The 21,824-nt window shown below is 40.9% G+C and overlaps 1 protein-coding gene and 1 long non-coding RNA gene across 2 annotated transcripts in view; both read left to right on the top strand.

Annotated features, from left to right (window-relative positions):
• LOC124267482 (synaptogenesis protein syg-2-like) overlaps positions 1 to 21,824 on the top strand; it is a 100,165-nt gene that overhangs the window by 9,633 nt on the left and 68,708 nt on the right. The window lies entirely within an intron of this gene.
• LOC124267491 lies at positions 8,128 to 9,738 on the top strand. Its single transcript, XR_006896045.1, has 3 exons — positions 8,128 to 8,172; positions 9,205 to 9,274; positions 9,451 to 9,738. It is a non-coding gene; the product is annotated as an uncharacterized LOC124267491 (long non-coding RNA).

The following is a 21,824-nucleotide window of genomic DNA, read 5'->3' as shown; positions in this document are numbered from 1 at the left end:
TCAGATAACTAGATATAACTGTCGTTTGATGTTTTACGTTCACGTTAGTTCCACAACTACTAAACTGCAACATTCTAACATGAAACGAATCATTTTCTGATTAATTTGTTGCAAGGACCACCAAGCACACCTACACAGTTTCGAGATCTGGATAATGCAACATCGTCGTCGGTATGGCTGTCGTGGCTGCCTGGATTCAATGGTGGACAACCTCAGACGTTTCTGATTGAGTATCGTCGGTTTGCTACACGAACGTGGACTGTGTATAAATATTATGATGACAGAGGCGAGGCGATGGTTGTAGAAGTGACCGCTCTTACACCAGGAGAGATTTATGCATTTCGACTACAAGCTAGAAATGACTATGGGGATTCTGACAGATATGTCTTTGTAGAAACTACGACTGCAGGAGGTAGGATTCACTCTAAATATATCATGGAAAACTCGTCAGCTGCAAATGATGAAAACGTATGAATCCATTCTAAGAACAACTTCCTATTTCATAATTAGATAAATGAAATCCGTCAAGATGTTGGCAATTCTTCAAGTGTTAAGTGTAATGACTGAACAAATATGAGTATTAAGTAAAATAGGTAAAAATATTGGTAACATATTATCACAGTATCACTTATCTCGTGGTAAATATGATTTTGAACAATTAACGAAGATTAGAACGAATAGTTTTGCAAATATTTGATGAAGTAATCACATGGTCTTTGCAATCACAGTAGGCATGTAATTATGGGTTTAGTTGGCAAGTGTGGGCATGAAAGACGCCAGGAATGAGCTCCCTGGAGAACTTGGGAAGAATTGCCTTCATGAATCTATGTTTATTGTACACGACGATTAGCTGGTTCTGGTGGTGAGGGTATCGTGCCACTGCTTGCCTGGTCGAATATTTACAGACGGACGTCATGTCACCGGTACAGTGACGTACGATTAGCAGGATATGTCGACTAACTGTTCCTGGCGGTCAGACGCGCTGATGTGGTTGATGCCAGTTATCATGTCCACATTAAACATATAGATGGCAATGAAGTCAGTCCTTGACGGTTTGAACATTTACAGACCGAAGTCATGTCACTACAATATTGCACAGGGCTTAGTTGAACCACAAATGCATACAATTCACAGTCATATTTTATGGTGTTTTGATTACATTATAGATCCACCAGAACAGCAAAACCTCGACTCTTCATGTATCAGTACAGGGGTATTAGCAGGAGCTACAGTGGGAACCTTTCTTCTTACCCTGCTCATTGGAGGATCTGTTCTAATGGTGCTGTACCGAAAGGGGTACAGAGTTCGAAACGTTCTGAAAGGTACACAGTTAATTTCGTGTTGATATATGATTGAACACAGTTTGCATGCAGTAGGTCGTCTCCATGAGGTATGCTCCATGACAAAGCCTACACTATGTGAATCACTGGTTGTCACGATTGTACATGGTGTCTATAAAGGGGATTTGTACTACCAATGTCTGGAATGCATCTATGGTTATATCTCCATCTACAGTAATTCACATTCAGAGAGAGAACTTTATCATTCTCTCTTCCGGTTACGTTTACGACTGATGTCGCATGGTTTTGTTTGTGTTTCACATCCATTTGTGCTTTTATTGTTTTCCAGGAACTTCACGAAAAAGGTAATCTAAATGTCCAAGTTCAATGACAGAATGCATCGATCAGGTAAAACTACGGAATAAGGTATACTTACAATATGCAAATTCAAACCATATTTTACATTCTTAGGCGTATGATCCAATTCCTTTGTTTAGTTTTCCAATTATTGCAAACTTACCTGTTGATTTTGCAGCTCCAGTCATCCTGAACCTGTGGAAATGGACAACAGAGGATATTCATCTCTAGGTATGTACTGGCTGCTGGGTGTTTCCCTCTAGTTGATATTACAACCATCTCTGGATCTGTTAGCACGTAACCATTAGACTGTGTTTCAGATCAGATCACTGCTCCAGCGCAGTATTCAAATGTGGAGGACGAATCAGAGAAACAACCGTACACACAGTTGAAGATTTATGAGAACACGAAAGGTAGATGCTTCATGCTCAATACCATTGAATCTGAAGTTTTTACGTTGGGGTGCTAGTGAAAGAAGGAAGCTAAGCAATTGATTTGTTGTTGAAATATGTTATGAATCTCATCTTCAGGGGATGCTGTAGCAGATACAAGTACCTATGAAGGCGTGACAGAGACTCCTCCTGTGACCTATGAGTCCATCAAGGCATCGCCATACCAGAACACTGGGGCACATTCTCAAGGTAACCATGCAACACTCTTTGTGATGGAAATCTTCATCATGAATACACAGTGCCATTTAGAAAGTGATCAAATATTACATATGTTGTACTTGGGATTACACTTTCTCCTTAAGTACAGATTCTAGAGTTTTTGCTTGGTATAGACCCATCCAGGGTTGGCACCCTCAACAGCAGTAACTCAGAATATGCCTCTCACCTGGTTCAGAATGATTCGTTTGTGTTATGCTATATATTCAGTTGTTATCATACGTTCCATTGCTTTTGTTCTGTGCTTTTCAGCTCCTCAGCATGGACATGACTAACGAAGCCGACGGGTATACACCATGACATCAGTTTCCAGTTGCGGATAAAGAAACACGTTCATGACACTGCATTACTTTGCTTTGTGACGAGACAGAACGTCGTAATTTTTCAGTTTTTCCATTACTTTGTGTTTGCTGGATAATGACGTATCGACTGTGAAAAATCAAAACATCTATCTTGACCAGCCAGTGAAATGTTGGTTAACTCTTATGTCATATTTGATCTACAAGCTATAATATAAGTCATGATTTGGGGAAATATGAGTAGAGCAGGAATAACAAGAACTCCAGTCCTACAGCAGTCAAAATGATAGACAAGAGCCAGGGGAGTGTCATTCTGGGTGTGTATGTGAGACCTCATTGAGCCTGGATCGTTGATACTTGCCAAAAACAGGAGACCATGATCCCATGGTGTGGCCAGTCCAGTAATTAGACATCAGCTCCAGTCCAAGGATGTGGACCGCCCTGCAGTGTGACCCCCTCCCGAAACTACGGACACTAACCACAAAAAAGGTCCAAGTAGGTATTTAGTCACCGGCCAAAAATTATATTGTACAGTCGTCAGCCATAGAAATACAATCGGGAATCTTCAGTCGTGATCTCCCCTTACAATCACTTTTGCGGTTACCTATGATCTAAGTATGTTTGATTTAGAAAACTCATACCGTTATGTTACCATGTTGACGTTAAGCTTCAGAGCATCACTAATAAACACAACATGTCAAAAGAGCTTCGCAGCATTCATCATCGTATACGACCTTGAACTTGAAGGAGATTATCCAGCCATGGATCAAGTGGGTGTTGGTAAATAATGCCAATTAACCGATGCAATCTCATGTCATGAACGTGCAGCTGATTCATTGCAGATCGTAAGAAACTACACAAGACTCGACGACTCCATCGTTGACTCTTTCATGTATGTGTGCACTGTGCATATTGAGTGTGAAGCCAGATTTGTGATACAATAGTATAATAATCATCATCTCATTGCTTCTTCCAATTGTCGTCGCAGAAAGATGCGCACTTGGGATCTCAGTCTTTGGTCGAATTTCTAATGATATATCCATGCAACTCCCTTGTACCAGCAGCGTCCTTTATAGTGCTCGATATCAATTATATGCAATCTCTAAGTGAGTAATGCAGACAGTACTGCACTCGTCCTTGTTAGATACAGCCTGTATGTCACCGCGTGAATATAAATTGAAATATTGTCGCCAATAAAAGTTAATATCAACCGGGAACTCGTTCATTAGTAATCGTTATTACACATGATCCGCCACAGCGGTAATATGACTGTAAGTGCCAAGTGTACAGGCCAGGAGGCAGAGAGTGACCAATAAATTGTGGACCTGTTGAGTCCATTAAATAAATGAGCAAACAATTTGAAGCATTCATTTTACAAAATATAAAACAAATTTGCAGTTCTTTACATAAATGTTTTCCCTACACGTCTGGTTCCATGTGCTCATTTTTAATTGATCATGTTCATAAACAAACCATATATCTGTGTTTTCAGTTCCGGTTATGAGCTGCATTGCACTTTTGTATGCATATATACTGAGTCAAAAAAGAAACTTCGCATTCTTTCTTCAGGGCACTATAAAAGAACAAGAGATGGTAAGATGGTTAAATTGTTATTATTTCATTGCTGAGATCTGTGTGATGTACTCGATACACTGACAGTGCCATAATCAGTTCCATTAGCCTACACCGCCGTTCTAAAACATGGGTATACAGAATGTCAAGTCACAAGAATAAAAATGCGAAATTTCTCAGTTCAATATCGTGTATGGCCTCCCCGCGCATTCACCACTGCCAAACACCGTCTCCTCATCGACTGCCTGATGCTTGTGAACATATGGTTGGGGATTCTGCGCCATTGCTCTTGCAAGCAGCGCCAAGTTCCTGCAAATTCTGAGGTTGGTTCCTAAGACCACAAGACCTTCTCCCAAGTGCATCCCAAACGTGCTCTATTGGATTAAGGTCAGGGGACCTCGATGGCCAGTCCATGACGTTGATTCCAGCGTTTTGAAGGACATTTCGTGTCAACATCGCGGTATGCGGCCGAGCATTATCATGCTGGAACTGTAGACCTGGCCATGAGCCGCCATGAAAGGAACGAGTTCAGGGGTGAGCACTTGGTCGCGGTAAGCAGCAGCTGTGAGGTTTCCACGGATGACCAGAAGTCGGGAACGGTTGTTCCCACAGAAAGCACCCCACACCATGCAACTTCCGCCCCCGAATCTGCCGACTTCCTGTACACAACATTGGGCATACCGTTCACAACGTCGTCTAAAGACTCTATGCCTGCCGTCCGCGAATCTGAGGGTAAACCTGGATTCATAGCTAAAGACGACTCGATTCCAGTCTCTCTGGGTCCATCGGAGTTGACGTTGGGCCCACAGCAGACGTTGACGTTGATGAAACGGCGTCAATATTGGCCCTCGATATGGACGTCGAGAATGGAGATTGGCAGCCCGCAACCGATTTTGAGTGGTCTGTGAGGACAGTCGACCTCTAAACATCTCAGCCCTTGTTCGTGTAGCCAGCAGAAATCTGTCACGTAGGTGACGTAGGACGATTTGACGGTCACACGTGGACGACCCGACCTTCGGCGATCAGAACTGGTGCCAGTTTGTTGTAGACGACCTCGCAAGTCATACACAGTACGACGGCTGCATCCCATTGCTCTTGCGACGTCAATAACTGATGTTCACGTTGCACATTTGACAATCGTGGCATTCCAAGTACAGTTAGAACTGTGGTTTAAAAGTGTTTTTTTTTCAATTCTTGAGGCCAATGCAAACACGTGCATATGAAGAAAACTTCGATTCGAAGATCACGTGATCGACTGCACGTGCAAAACCTGATTTAGCATTAACATCATTTGCACGACGAATGGATGGGTTTGAGTGGGTTTTGCTAACGTTTTTCTAGAGTAGAAGATTACATTTTGTGAAGTTTCTTTTTTGACTCAGTATAGAATCCGGATAAACGGATCAAACTGTTCCCATTATGATCTTCTCACACTCTGTGTGTTTTGTGTTCGTTTCAAACTCCTCCCTACGTATAAACATTGGAGGTTTTTTGGACACATGTAAAACATTGCATGTATGCCTAGCTTTTCTCGTTGTACAGAACATAAGCGAATATAGGGTATTCAGCTCGTATCGTGTCATTCGGTTTCACAATGATAACATGATGGTATTTACGCTGTTGTATAACACATATCAAAAGCATGGGCCACTGCATTACACGCCATATGAACACTGACAGATGTTTTACCCTTTGTGTAAGGATACCCTATGAACGTGCACTGATAACACACAAAGCCCATATATAATGTGTAGCTGAAGGCCACGGGTGTCATTTGCTGGCTGTGAAGATGTGCGGGAAAGGGTAATCTAGTGATGCTGATTTAAGAGATTTGAATAAAATTGACGAATGGTTTGCGAATGTTAGATACTTTGATGTTAGTTGTGTGATGCACTTCTCGAGATCATTCAGTCGGCCATAAGTATGAATATATTTTTATGTCTCTAAATGATCGACGGTACCTTTGTTGTTTGAAAAACGACAAGTGGCCTGAGCGAAAACAAAACTCAACAGGGCATACAACAAACACACTATTCGATAACCGCGGCAAGGTTTCTTAGTGAATGTTAAAGGAGACACTTGAGATTTGTGAGCGACTGTTGAAGGGGCACAAGGGGTGTACCATTGTACGCAACTCTCCAGTCAAGAACAAACAAGCATGTTGAGCAAACTGGGTCGCCTTGTGCAGCCTGAATCATATAACATGCTATCGTCAGAGTGCATTGAAAGCATCTGAAGCGTTGAGGCGAGATTTTCACTCCCGGAGTCCTGAAGGGACGCATTATTTGCATTTAAGAGCGTGTAAAGAAATGACACGTGACTTTTTACTTATTTGACTGCGGCCTTCTAGTTAGAAAAGAAAAAACATGATTGTAGGAACATGCCTCCTTACTGACATGTACATTGCTTTATTACCCACGTGGTCAACGTATGGGTAGTTGCATACTAATCTCGTACGTCACACGAGTGTCGTATCGCGTTGACCTGTGTCGTAACGACTTGACCTGAGATTCTAACGATTTGATTGGATAACCGATGACCTCTCAGTTAGGTCACATTGTGACGGAACTACTTGTTCATTCATAACAAACACGTGAATTCATTCATTCTACAACTTAAATGCATTGTGGGAATGTAAACATTGCGAACGTTGCCGTGTCGCTGTTTAGTTGTGAGTCAAACTGAGACATTATATCTGTCTAAAAACATAAACGCAATGTTTCCACCAGTGATGTTAGCCGAATGAAGCAACTGGAAACCAAGAAACGGGGTGCAACGGAGTAGTTTACTGTAGGAGGCTGTACGAGGCGATGACAACTGACATGCATCGTGACGTCGGTTACCATGGCAGTGACGTCATTAGTGTGACGTCATGCAAATATTGTACTACAGTACAAAACTCTTCCGCAACCTCTTTATGAAACCGGTTTCGGTTTGAAACCCAAAACATAACAAAAATACGCTATTTTGTCAATTTAAATGCATGTAAGACAAGGGTAATAAATAAAATACCACACTCGGTCTCATTACATACGAATTATACGAAACTCGTGACCTTCCTATGTTATCTGACCTCGCTTTCGCTCGGTCAGATACCATAGGAAGGACACTCGTTTCGTATAATTCGTATGTAATGAGACCTCGTGTAGTATTCTCTATATATCTGGGAGATTGTTATCCGTATGGAGATATCAACATGCTGCTAATGTGTCTATAGGAATCATGCATTGTAACCTTCTTACATTTTATGCCTGCTTCAACTGTGAGTTTCTGACGGAGGACTAAGGTCCCAGAGTTCCACCATCATCTCAGTAAAAACTTCAGTTGTACCGACTCGAATACACAAGAAACATTGGGGCCAATGCATTAAATCCGTGTTGCAAAATGACCTTGTTATTTCACTTTTTGCCTTCATTTATAAGCAACTGCACATCTGCACGTGCAAAAAGTGCCAACAAGACAAGTAACAAACTAATAATTGAATGTAATTGTGTGTAGATAAGCTTTGGTGGGGACTTTCAGTAAAGGGCAGAACAGCCATTCCTCATCAGGCAACAAAACAGTCACATGGTTCTTCTTGATTCAATAGCGTGGGTGACGGGCACTACAGCTACTGTTACACACTCACTCACCCTAGACACGGTTGGGCTATATTTGACTATATTTAGAAACAACTGAACTACATAGTTGGACTCTACATATTCCTTCCGTGTTGAGCTACCCCGTTTGACATTGTATTTACACACTCACTCACCCGACACACGGTGGAGCTATATTTGACTATATTTAGAAACTACTGAACTAAATATCATATTCCTACCGGGTTGAGCTACCCCGTTTGACATTGTATTTACACACTCACTCACCCGCACACGGTGGAGCTATATTTGACTATATTTAGAAACTATTGACCTACATAGTTGGACTCTACATATCATATTCCTTCCGGATTGAGCTACCCCCGTTTGACAGGACGACACACGGAAGTCTCGGCAGGTATGTAGAATGTATATACTACTATACTTCGTCACAACACATCTAATGTGTCAATGTTTACTTCTTTTACCATGTTGAACATGTCAATTGTGAACCCTCATTCTACATGCCAGTGTTTAGGAATAACCCACAATGTCTTCCTCTATACTCGTATACATTGACCCTGTTTCTGCTGTTACTTGGCTTCCACTGATACATATATATGTATTCTTCTACTTTGACGCACCAGTACACGTGCATATGTCACCGGTGTACAAATTATCTGGACGTGATGGATTAATTAAACACATACCATCCCGGTCATTGTTACTAGCTGAAACTGGTGGGACTGGGATTGTTCATTGGTGTAACAGCAATGCAGAGTTGTGTCCCTTGGTCCACACAAGTCGCCAGGAACATAGAACAGAAATAACCGAGATCATTCCATTTCATTTGGCGCTTAAAAGCAGGAGGTTTTACACACGCACACACGCACTTACTTACTTACTTACATACATGCTTATACTCATACGTACGTACGTACGTACGTACGTACGTACATACATACATACATACATACATACATACATACATACATACATACATACATACATACATACATACATACATACATACATACATACATACATACATACATACATACATACATACATACATACATACATACATACATACATACATACATACATACATACATACATACATACATACATACATACGTATGCTGTGGTAAGTAAATAGACACTTGGTTTACGACAGATCAAGCAGACATGCTGTAATGCGTACTGTGTGACGCAATATTCCACCACCAATATACTGTCGGGTGGTTTAACGGAAAGGTAATTCGCATATGTTCATCTGAATCGTCAAATAGCGTTTTGTTTCTACTCTTCTGTATTGCGTTTGAGACATTAACTGCGATCCCACACACTGTCATTCTGGCATTGTAAAGAAAGACAGCTGGAAAGACAGATATGTCATCCTTTACTCATATGTTATATGTCATTGCTACTCAAAACGGTGTTTTTTCAGATCTCACCGAGGTGCCGGACAACAGGAACGATGAAGATAATATGTGTTGTATAGTTATACCTTACAGCAGGTACCTATCACACATATCTTTAATGGCGCTTTCTTCTGAATACTGTAATTGCTACCTTAAATACTTGCGATAAATATAATTATATAATGCCAAATAGTGCTTTTCTCTTCTGGGAGTAACGGATGGTTCTGCATCTTGAACGATAATTCAAATAACCAAGTATTTTGGTTCCACAGGTGCGGTATCAGGTGCACCCAGTGCCAGTCCAGTGTTGTCTGCAGTGTCTTACACAGCCATGTTCAGCTGGGAGATTCCACAGGGAGGTCTGGGGACTGCATTCTTTACTGTCAGTCCTACTGGTACTGCTGTGTTCACAGTGTTTGCTGATGAGAAATTCGAGATAACCACCAGCTACAGAGACAGACTGGTGTACCAGGGGAACAGAGCAGCCAGGAATGTCACCTTCACCCTCAGCAACATCCAGACATCAGATGCAGGAACATACACGTGTGGGGATGGAGGGACCAATACTGTGATACAGAACTGTGGACAGAAACTTGTTGTGCTGGGTGAGTGGGTACTTAATTAGTTGTTGTTTATGGATGTATGGATTGATCATTATATATTCCATATGCATATTGGGATAAAACTATGTCATCGATATATTCATAATCTAACCACCATGTATTAGAATTCGATAAGACCTTTCACTCCTGGTCTAATCGATCATCACATGTATACTTTGCTCCAAACTTCACATATCCATGTCCACGCAATGCATGGACCAAAGCGCAGAATGTACTATAGATTAATTATTTCAGCAGTTGATGCATTCATTATTATTGTTGATGTTGATTATTTTGCCTAAATGTGGATCTTTGGTACAATGGTGCTGCAATTAATATATAGATGATTACACAGTTTACATATGCAACATACGACTGTAAACAATGCCGCTATATTACTGATTGGCTACATGGGAGGTAAAAAGTAGAATTCAGAATTTGATGCATCTGAGTGAAGTGCTGTCTTATATTCATGAGATGCAAAGGAACACAACAAGGCAAGTAGTTTGGAAAATACAGAAGCTCTCTAAATCTAAATACCACACCGTTCCCTATCGGACTACCCTAACAACATATTTTGACGGTAGAAGTATTTTATCAGATAGATAAATACAAACAGAATGCCTTTTTCTCCAACATGTTTAGTTCTTTAGGGAGATTGTAGCAGTTACAGTATGACATCATTACAAATATATTGTGACGTCACAATGAAGACAACATTCTAGAGCGACAAGGTCAAAGCTTGCAATGGTTTAACATTGGTTTAAACTTATCTATGAAGTAGTGGTCTTTTTAAAATTCGTTTAACTTTGTCCGAATTTTGAATTTGATAAAAGGAAATATTGTAAATTTAATATCGTTTCCTTTCGCACAGACATCTAGATGTTCACTCAGTGGGATACATCGGGTTTCAGGACACTTTATTTGTTATTTGTGGACACTAACCCGGGCTCTTAAATTTTCTGATTGGCCAGTATGCTGTTCAGTACAGCCTGTGTCCATGTTATGACATATATCACATTTTGGAAGAACAGTCAAAATTCGGTTCTATATAGATTCTCTGTGTCTCGTGAAAGTTACAGAGTGTCCTTCAACAATATGTCGACACGTTCCACAGTTACTTCTGTTACATCTGGATACAGTAGGATGGCCAGTCCATGACGTTGATTCCAGCGTTTTGAAGGACATTTCGTGTCAACATCGCGGTATGCGGCCGAGCATTATCATGCTTGAACTGTAGACCTGGCCATGAGCCGCCATGAAAGGAACGAGTTCAGGGGTGAGCACTTGGTCGCGGTAAGCAGCAGCTGTGAGGTTTCCACGGATGACCAGAAGTCGGGAACGGTTGTTCCCACAGAAAGCACCCCACACCATGCAACTTCCGCCCCCGAATCTGCCGACTTCCTGTACACAACATTGGGCATACCGTTCACAACGTCGTCTAAAGACTCTATGCCTGCCGTCCGCGAATCTGAGGGTAAACCTGGATTCATAGCTAAAGACGACTCGATTCCAGTCTCTCTGGGTCCATCGGAGTTGACGTTGGGCCCACAGCAGACGTTGACGTTGATGAAACGGCGTCAATATTGGCCCTCGATATGGACGTCGAGAATGGAGATTGGCAGCCCGCAACCGATTTTGAGTGGTCTGTGAGGACAGTCGACCTCTAAACATCTCAGCCCTTGTTCGTGTAGCCAGCAGAAATCTGTCACGTAGGTGACGTAGGACGATTTGACGGTCACACGTGGACGACCCGACCTTCGGCGATCAGAACTGGTGCCAGTTTGTTGTAGACGACCTCGCAAGTCATACACAGTACGACGGCTGCATCCCATTGCTCTTGCGACGTCAATAACTGATGTTCACGTTGCACATTTGACAATCGTGGCATTCCAAGTACAGTTAGAACTGTGGTTTAAAAGTGTTTTTTTTCAATTCTTGAGGCCAATGCAAACACGTGCATATGAAGAAAACTTCGATTCGAAGATCACGTGATCGACTGCACGTGCAAAACCTGATTTAGCATTAACATCATTTGCACGACGAATGGATGGGTTTGAGTGGGTTTTGCTAACGTTTTTCTAGAGTAGAAGATTACATTTTGTGAAGTTTCTTTTTTGACTCAGTATAGAATCCGGATAAACGGATCAAACTGTTCCCATTATGATCTTCTCACACTCTGTGTGTTTTGTGTTCGTTTCAAACTCCTCCCTACGTATAAACATTGGAGGTTTTTTGGACACATGTAAAACATTGCATGTATGCCTAGCTTTTCTCGTTGTACAGAACATAAGCGAATATAGGGTATTCAGCTCGTATCGTGTCATTCGGTTTCACAATGATAACATGATGGTATTTACGCTGTTGTATAACACATATCAAAAGCATGGGCCACTGCATTACACGCCATATGAACACTGACAGATGTTTTACCCCTTGTGTAAGGATACCCTATGAACGTGCACTGATAACACACAAAGCCCATATATAATGTGTAGCTGAAGGCCACGGGTGTCATTTGCTGGCTGTGAAGATGTGCGGGAAAGGGTAATCTAGTGATGCTGATTTAAGAGATTTGAATAAAATTGACGAATGGTTTGCGAATGTTAGATACTTTGATGTTAGTTGTGTGATGCACTTCTCGAGATCATTCAGTCGGCCATAAGTATGAATATATTTTTATGTCTCTAAATGATCGACGGTACCTTTGTTGTTTGAAAAACGACAAGTGGCCTGAGCGAAAACAAAACTCAACAGGGCATACAACAAACACACTATTCGATAACCGCGGCAAGGTTTCTTAGTGAATGTTAAAGGAGACACTTGAGATTTGTGAGCGACTGTTGAAGGGGCACAAGGGGTGTACCATTGTACGCAACTCTCCAGTCAAGAACAAACAAGCATGTTGAGCAAACTGGGTCGCCTTGTGCAGCCTGAATCATATAACATGCTATCGTCAGAGTGCATTGAAAGCATCTGAAGCGTTGAGGCGAGATTTTCACTCCCGGAGTCCTGAAGGGACGCATTATTTGCATTTAAGAGCGTGTAAAGAAATGACACGTGACTTTTACTTATTTGACTGCGGCCTTCTAGTTAGAAAAGAAAAACATGATTGTAGGAACATGCCTCCTTACTGACATGTACATTGCTTTATTACCCACGTGGTCAACGTATGGGTAGTTGCATACTAATCTCGTACGTCACACGAGTGTCGTATCGCGTTGACCTGTGTCGTAACGACTTGACCTGAGATTCTAACGATTTGATTGGATAACCGATGACCTCTCAGTTAGGTCACGTTGTGACGGAACTACTTGTTCATTCATAACAAACACGTGAATTCATTCATTCTACAACTTAAATGCATTGTGGGAATGTAAACATTGCGAACGTTGCCGTGTCGCTGTTTAGTTGTGAGTCAAACTGAGACATTATATCTGTCTAAAAACATAAACGCAATGTTTCCACCAGTGATGTTAGCCGAATGAAGCAACTGGAAACCAAGAAACGGGGTGCAACGGAGTAGTTTACTGTAGGAGGCTGTACGAGGCGATGACAACTGACATGCATCGTGACGTCGGTTACCATGGCAGTGACGTCATTAGTGTGACGTCATGCAAATATTGTACTACAGTACAAAACTCTTCCGCAACCTCTTTATGAAACCGGTTTCGGTTTGAAACCCAAAACATAACAAAAATACGCTATTTTGTCAATTTAAATGCATGTAAGACAAGGGTAATAAATAAAATACCACACTCGGTCTCATTACATACGAATTATACGAAACTCGTGACCTTCCTATGTTATCTGACCTCGCTTTCGCTCGGTCAGATACCATAGGAAGGACACTCGTTCGTATAATTCGTATGTAATCGAGACCTCGTAGTATTCTCTATATATCTGGGAGATTGTTATCCGTATGGAGATATCAACATGCTGCTAATGTGTCTATAGGAATCATGCATTGTAATCTTCTTACATTTTATGCCTGCTTCAACTGTGAGTTTCTGACGGAGGACTAAGGTCCCAGAGTTCCACCATCATCTCAGTAAACACTTCAGTTGTACCGACTCGAATACACAAGAAACATTGGGGCCAATGCATTAAATCCGTGTTGCAAAATGACCTTGTTATTTCACTTTTTGCCTTCATTTATAAGCAACTGCACATCTGCACGTGCAAAAAGTGCCAACAAGACAAGTAACAAACTAATAATTGAATGTAATTGTGTGTAGATAAGCTTTGGTGGGGACTTTCAGTAAAGGGCAGAACAGCCATTCCTCGTCAGGCAACAAAACAGTCACATGGTTCTTCTTGATTCAATAGCGTGGGTGACGGGCACTACAGCTACTGTTACACACTCACTCACCCTAGACACGGTTGGGCTATATTTGACTATATTTAGAAACAACTGAACTACATAGTTGGACTCTACATATTCCTTCCGTGTTGAGCTACCCCGTTTGACATTGTATTTACACACTCACTCACCCGACACACGGTGGAGCTATATTTGACTATATTTAGAAACTACTGAACTAAATATCATATTCCTACCGGGTTGAGCTACCCCGTTTGACATTGTATTTACACACTCACTCACCCGGCACACGGTGGAGCTATATTTGACTATATTTAGAAACTATTGACCTACATAGTTGGACTCTACATATCATATTCCTTCCGGATTGAGCTACCCCGTTTGACAGGACGACACACGGAAGTCTCGGCAGGTATGTAGAATGTATATACTACTATACTTCGTCACAACACATCTAATGTGTCAATGTTTACTTCTTTTACCATGTTGAACATGTCAATTGTGAACCCTCATTCTACATGCCAGTGTTTAGGAATAACCCACAATGTCTTCCTCTATACTCGTATACATTGACCCTGTTTCTGCTGTTACTTGGCTTCCACTGATACATATATATGTATTCTTCTACTTTGACGCACCAGTACACGTGCATATGTCACCGGTGTACAAATTATCTGGACGTGATGGATTAATTAAACACATACCATCCCGGTCATTGTTACTAGCTGAAACTGGTGGGACTGGGATTGTTCATTGGTGTAACAGCAATGCAGAGTTGTGTCCCTTGGTCCACACAAGTCGCCAGGAACATAGAACAGAAATAACCGAGATCATTCCATTTCATTTGGCGCTTAAAAGCAGGAGGTTTTACACACGCACACACGCACTTACTTACTTACTTACATACATGCTTATACATACGTACGTACGTACGTACGTACGTACGTACGTACGTACATACATACATACATACATACATACATACATACATACATACATACATACATACATACATACATACATACATACATACATACATACATACATACATACATACATACGTATGCTGTGGTAAGTAAATAGACACTTGGTTTACGACAGATCAAGCAGACATGCTGTAATGCGTACTGTGTGACGCAATATTCCACCACCAATATACTGTCGGGTGGTTTAACGGAAAGGTAATTCGCATATGTTCATCTGAATCGTCAAATAGCGTTTTGTTTCTACTCTTCTGTATTGCGTTTGAGACATTAACTGCGATCCCACACACTGTCATTCTGGCATTGTAAAGAAAGACAGCTGGAAAGACAGATATGTCATCCTTTACTCATATGTTATATGTCATTGCTACTCAAAACGGTGTTTTTTCAGATCTCACCGAGGTGCCGAACAACAGGAACGATGAAGATAATATGTGTTGTATTGTTATACCTTACAGCAGGTACCTATCACACATATCTTTAATGGCGCTTTCTTCTGAATACTGTAATTGCTACCTTAAATACTTGCGATAAATATAATTATATAATGCCAAATAGTGCTTTTCTCTTCTGGGAGTAACGGATGGTTCTGCATCTTGAACGATAATTCAAATAACCAAGTATTTTGGTTCCACAGGTGCGGTATCAGGTGCACCCAGTGCCAGTCCAGTGTTGTCTGCAGTGTCTTACACAGCCATGTTCAGCTGGGAGATTCCACAGGGAGGTCTGGGGACTGCATTCTTTACTGTCAGTCCTACTGGTACTGCTGTGTTCACAGTGTTTGCTGATGAGAAATTCGAGATAACCACCAGCTACAGAGACAGACTGGTGTACCAGGGGAACAGAGCAGCCAGGAATGTCACCTTCACCCTCAGCAACATCCAGACATCAGATGCAGGAACATACACGTGTGGGGATGGAGGGACCAATACTGTGATACAGAACTGTGGACAGAAACTTGTTGTGCTGGGTGAGTGGGTACTTAATTAGTTGTTGTTTATGGATGTATGGATTGATCATTATATATTCCATATGCATATTGGGATAAAACTATGTCATCGATATATTCATAATCTAACCACCATGTATTAGAATTCGATAAGACCTTTCACTCCTGGTCTAATCGATCATCACATGTATACTTTGCTCCAAACTTCACATATCCATGTCCACGCAATGCATGGACCAAAGCGCAGAATGTACTATAGATTAATTATTTCAGCAGTTGATGCATTCATTATTATTGTTGATGTTGATTATTTTGCCTAAATGTGGATCTTTGGTACAATGGTGCTGCAATTAATATATAGATGATTACACAGTTTACATATGCAACATACGACTGTAAACAATGCCGCTATATTACTGATTGGCTACATGGGAGGTAAAAAAGTAGAATTCAGAATTTGATGCATCTGAGTGAAGTGCTGTCTTATATTCATGAGATGCAAAGGAACACAACAAGGCAAGTAGTTTGGAAAATACAGAAGCTCTCTAAATCTAAATACCACACCGTTCCCTATCGGTATACCCTAACAACATATTTTGACGGTAGAAGTATTTTATCAGATAGATAAATACAAACAGAATGCCTTTTTCTCCAACATGTTTAGTTCTTTAGGGAGATTGTAGCAGTTACAGTATGACATCATTACAAATATATTGTGACGTCACAATGAAGACAACATTCTAGAGCGACAAGGTCAAAGCTTGCAATGGTTTAACATTGGTTTAAACTTATCTATGAAGTAGTGGTCTTTTAAAATTCGTTTAACTTTGTCCGAATTTTGAATTTGATAAAAAAGGAAATATTGTAAATTTAATATCGTTTCCTTTCGCACAGACATCTAGATGTTCACTCAGTGGGATACATCGGGTTTCAGGACACTTTATTTGTTATTTGTGGACACTAACCCGGGCTCTTAAATTTTCTGATTGGCCAGTATGCTGTTCAGTACAGCCTGTGTCCATGTTATGACATATATCACATTTTGGAAGAACAGTCAAAATTCGGTTCTATATAGATTCTCTGTGTCTCGTGAAAGTTACAGAGTGTCCTTCAACAATATGTCGACACGTTCCACAGTTACTTCTGTTACATCTGGATACAGTAGGATTTGATACATTCTGTTTTCTTAAATAAATTTGTATTTTGTTAGGACCTTTCTACGGAAGCGCCCTAGTGCCACAGTCAGATTTTTTTTATCTCCTAATTAGGTGATACTATCTCCTAATTAGAACTTAATATCTACTAATTAGGACTTAGCTATCTCCTACACTTGGACGCTTCCGTATTTTTCTAAGATTCTGATTTTGTCTTTTGCTATATTTACTATTTTCTAGATTTCAGCATTGATTTCAGTTTTCATCTTGTTCTCAGATGTACATATTTGTTTTAATGTTCTGGAACACATTTGGGTTCAACGGATTTTAAGTAGATACAAAAGCAATTACTTTTTCCTAATTGGTTTGTTTCATCGTTCCTGCCAAAAGATCTTGTCTATTAAGCTGTAACGCTTTATTGATTCCGTCTTCAACAAGAGATTTTGGATATTCCCGTAATAGTAAAACATCCTAAGTTCATTCAGTCTTTGATTACTGGTGTCCTGGTTTGAAACTATTGTACATATTCTTCGTGTCAGGTTATATGTAAGACTTCTTTTCGTGTGGCTTGGATTTGAAGTTTAAATATTGTTTCGTATCAGTAAGTCCGTAAAAGATATCTGTGTCCAATTCCGCCCCAATTAGATGATTATTGTGTCCAAGAAAGCTGTTTTCATTTCATCTGCCTCAATAGTGAAAACAAGATTTTCGTCCATGATATTTAAAAGTTCCTAAAATGCATTTGTTTATCCAAATAAATGGCCAAACTATGAAGCAGTCCACTAGATTTTTTTTCCAGTTATCCATGAAATAATGGGCAACATCCTCCCCAAGAATTTGACTGATTTTGTTTGAACTTTTCCTCCAGATATCGTAAGTATATAATTATATATATCGACTCTGCTTTTAGCAAATATGTTTTGTGGATGTAGAACGGGTACCGTCGCTTCCATTTACTAATGAACCACACATACCTACTTCACTAACGAAAAGTATAATATTATTGTACTTTGTCCTTGTATCTTTCCCGGAAACTGCATATTGTTTCATGCATGGCATCAGGGACTCGAATTTAATGTTGCTTAACGTCTCCAAATGTACAAGTTACAGAGTTACGTCTCGAAATAACTGAAGAAACATATTGAAAAATCAAGACAAATCGGATAAAAGTTCAATCGGACATATTTCAGTTTGACATGCAAATGTATTTTCTCATTGAGTATATTTACAGTCGTTGTAATGTGAGGGTTGTTTGGAATTCTTAGTACATAGGGGATCTGCACTTGTAAACAGGGTTATGTTGACCGTCCCCACATAGACTGGAGACGTTAAACTCAAAGACATTTATCGCTGTAAAAGGTAAACCCACAACACCTGGTCGTCCAGTGTCAACGACACCTGTCTACAACCAGCAAGTGACCTTGACCTGCAACTCCACCTCTACCTCTGTCCCAGCTGACCATGGTCTGGTCTTGACTTACACTTGGCAGCGTGACAACGATAGCATCACAGTTAATACCATTGGTCCAACCTATACATTCACCGTGAGTTCCCGGGACAGTCACAACTACAGATGTAGAGCGAGAGAAAGTCAGGGCCTGGAGTCAGATTGGAGCCAGATGTACAACATGGAGCCTCAGTGTGAGTACTGGAAGCACAAGTCTCATTCCTACCATACTCATCTAAATCTCCAGTCAGTTTGAACGGACGCGTATGTAACCGTTGAAAAGAATGTATATATCAGATGGGAAATCAGTACCAAATAATGATGACTTGACATGTCACCATGATGTGAAGTACCTAGTTTGAATTTTTTCCTTTTACTGGTTTAATCTTTGATGGAGGATAATTCTCGGATATGATCAGTAGTATCTATTTAACGATCTGTACAAAGCAGAATAGTGCAAATCGGATGCTAACTGTAAATGACGTGTGGACAAAACGAATGAATTTATTTATTTCTATTTTCGAATCTTCGTTGAAATTATTTATGTTTGACAAATCACCGTCTGGCAGGATAGCTTGACACCTTCACTCTACTACATTGTAGGTCACAGAGGAGAAAGCCCCTGAAAGTAACTGAATCTAACCTTTATTATAACGTCTTATCTTCTGTTAATCTACTTTATCAACCAAACACAGATCATGAGTGCCACATTACCCTTTATTCCAGACGGTCCCTACCAGATCTCCCTGACCCCCTCCACCTCCTCCTACACTGTGACAGAACACCAGGCTCTTCCATCAATCAGGTGCTCCGCCCTTTGTAGACCCGGATGTAGCTACAAGTGGTTACACATTGGAACAGCCTTCAGCAGTGGGGCCGTGCTCCAGGGACAAGCTGACAGATCCAAGACAGGCTCCTACAGATGTCAGCCTTCTAATACACACGGGAGAAGTGACAGTGTTACAGTCAGTGTTGATGTTCAGTGTAAGTATATAGTCTACACTGGTGACAGTGTTACAGTCAGTGTTGATGTTCAGTGTAAGCATATAGTCTACGCTTGTGACAGTGTCGCAGTCAGTGTTGATGTTCAGTGTAAGTATATAGCCTACACTGGTTACAGTGTTACAGTCGGTGTTGATGTTTAGTGCAAGTATAAAGTCTACACTGGTGACAGTGTTGATGCTCTTTGAGTATATAATGTGTACATTGATGACATAATTGTGTCATCGTATGACTTATAGCTACGGAGCCGCTGGCCTCTTCCTGCTAATGTTGGATTCAATGTAAACCAATACAATGTCAATGATGCAGTGGTTCATATTTTCAGACCCAGCCGACATAACAACATTTACCGCCAACACTCACAGTGGCTCAGTGGCAGTTAACGAGTCAGATTCAGTTACCTTGAGATGCCATATTGACAGTCATCCAAGGCCAGTAGTCACGCTAGTGAATGGAACTGAGGCGTTGACAAGGGCAGATACCTCTCTGACAGTAACATATAGACTGGAGTCAGCAGATTGTAGACAAAGAGGGAACTACACCTGTACTGCCTCTAACAACATCTGGGAACCTGTCAGTCAGGTGGTGGAGTTGCTGGTTCAATGTAATTTCTGTTTCTTATGTTGTGATGATTGTCAGATATGGTGTTTGATGGAATAAAGCCTTGTCAATAACTGTTGAGTATAGGTCATCCAACAATGATATGATTGTAGGCAATATAAAACCATCGCAGCAATGTTATAAAAAGGACACAATGAGTAAACCAAAGCAGCAGCTCCTGACAAACAATGCAACAGAAAATCAGTTCCCTACCAGCTGTCTGTTTGGTCTTCATCTTGCTCTTCCTTGTTTGACCACGATAATGGGTTTTCTTTCAAGCCAATATGAATGTTGTCCTCCAGACTTAATCAGATTCTCAACTTGTGTCGCTCGGTTATTATCTGTTCCCGAACTATTACGTGATGTCTCCTCTACATGTAACCAGGTTCTCCTCGACTTGATGACTTAGTGTCACAGCAACTCAAGTTCTCTTCTACACTGGGTGGTGACGTGGCAGTGTCTGTGACAGTCCTGGCCTACCCCCTTCCTACATTCACCTGGAGTAGATCCATCAGCACCAGCCAGGACCTCACTGGTTCCTTCACCCCTGTCTCAGACATCTCAGTAACTGCCAGACTACACCTTACTAACCTCCAACAGCAGGACTTCGGGGACTACAATCTTACAGTGGACAATGGTGTTGGCGGTTCAGTGGCATACACAGTCAACGTGGTGCCTGTAGGTGTGTTATGGTTTCAGATTTACCATTGAAGCTTACCAGATTAAACGTTTTTTTTTCTTTTTGTCTCTCATTTAACCTTTTTTTGAACTTTTCAACAAATGGACAGTAATTACCTTTCTATATATGTATTTGTTGTAAGGCCCACCACAGACACCTTCACAGTTTCGTGATCTGGATAATGCAACATCGTCGTCGGTATGGTTGTCGTGGCTGCCTGGGTTCAATGGTGGACACCCTCAGACGTTCATAATGGAGTATCTTCAGTTTGCTGCAAGAACGTGGACCGTGTATAATTCGTATGATGACAGAGGCAGGGGGATGGTAGTCGAAGTGACCGGGCTTATATCAGGAGAGATTTACATATTCAGATTACGTGCTAGAAATGACTACGGAGATTCTGATGGAAATGTGTTGGTAGAAGCTGTGACTGCAGGAGGTAAGCTTATCTTGGTAAGAATCACCCACTACTCTAAGTATGTTATCGAAAACTTGTTAATAGCATCTGTCGGAAATACATGGATACCTTTCGTGAACAATTATGTGGGTATATAATAAGAGAAAGAGTAATCTCTGAGTCATTGTAGGGTAATGCACTTCGTGTTTCACAAAGGGAACGTAAATGACCATATATGTGAATAAATATAATACTATAGAACAGATGATGTTAAAGAGTCAAACGTTTTCGTGTGAAGATATCCTTTCATCATCGGATCTAATGAGGCTTGGTGTGAACAACACTGGGAATGGACCCCTTGGAGAGTGTGTCAGTGGGTATACTTTTACGCTGTTTTCAGCAATATTCCAGCAACATAAAGAGTCAAACGTTTTCGTGTGAAGATATCCTTTCATCATCGGATCTAATGAGGCTTGGTGTGAACAACACTGGGAATGGACCCCTTGGAG

This window comes from Haliotis rubra, unplaced genomic scaffold (genome assembly GCF_003918875.1).
Source record: "Haliotis rubra isolate DU_JTF1 unplaced genomic scaffold, ASM391887v1 Scf1315, whole genome shotgun sequence".
Taxonomy (NCBI): domain Eukaryota; kingdom Metazoa; phylum Mollusca; class Gastropoda; order Lepetellida; family Haliotidae; genus Haliotis; species Haliotis rubra.
Note: the sequence above shows the minus strand (reverse complement) of the source record. Positions and strands in the feature narration are given on the sequence as shown.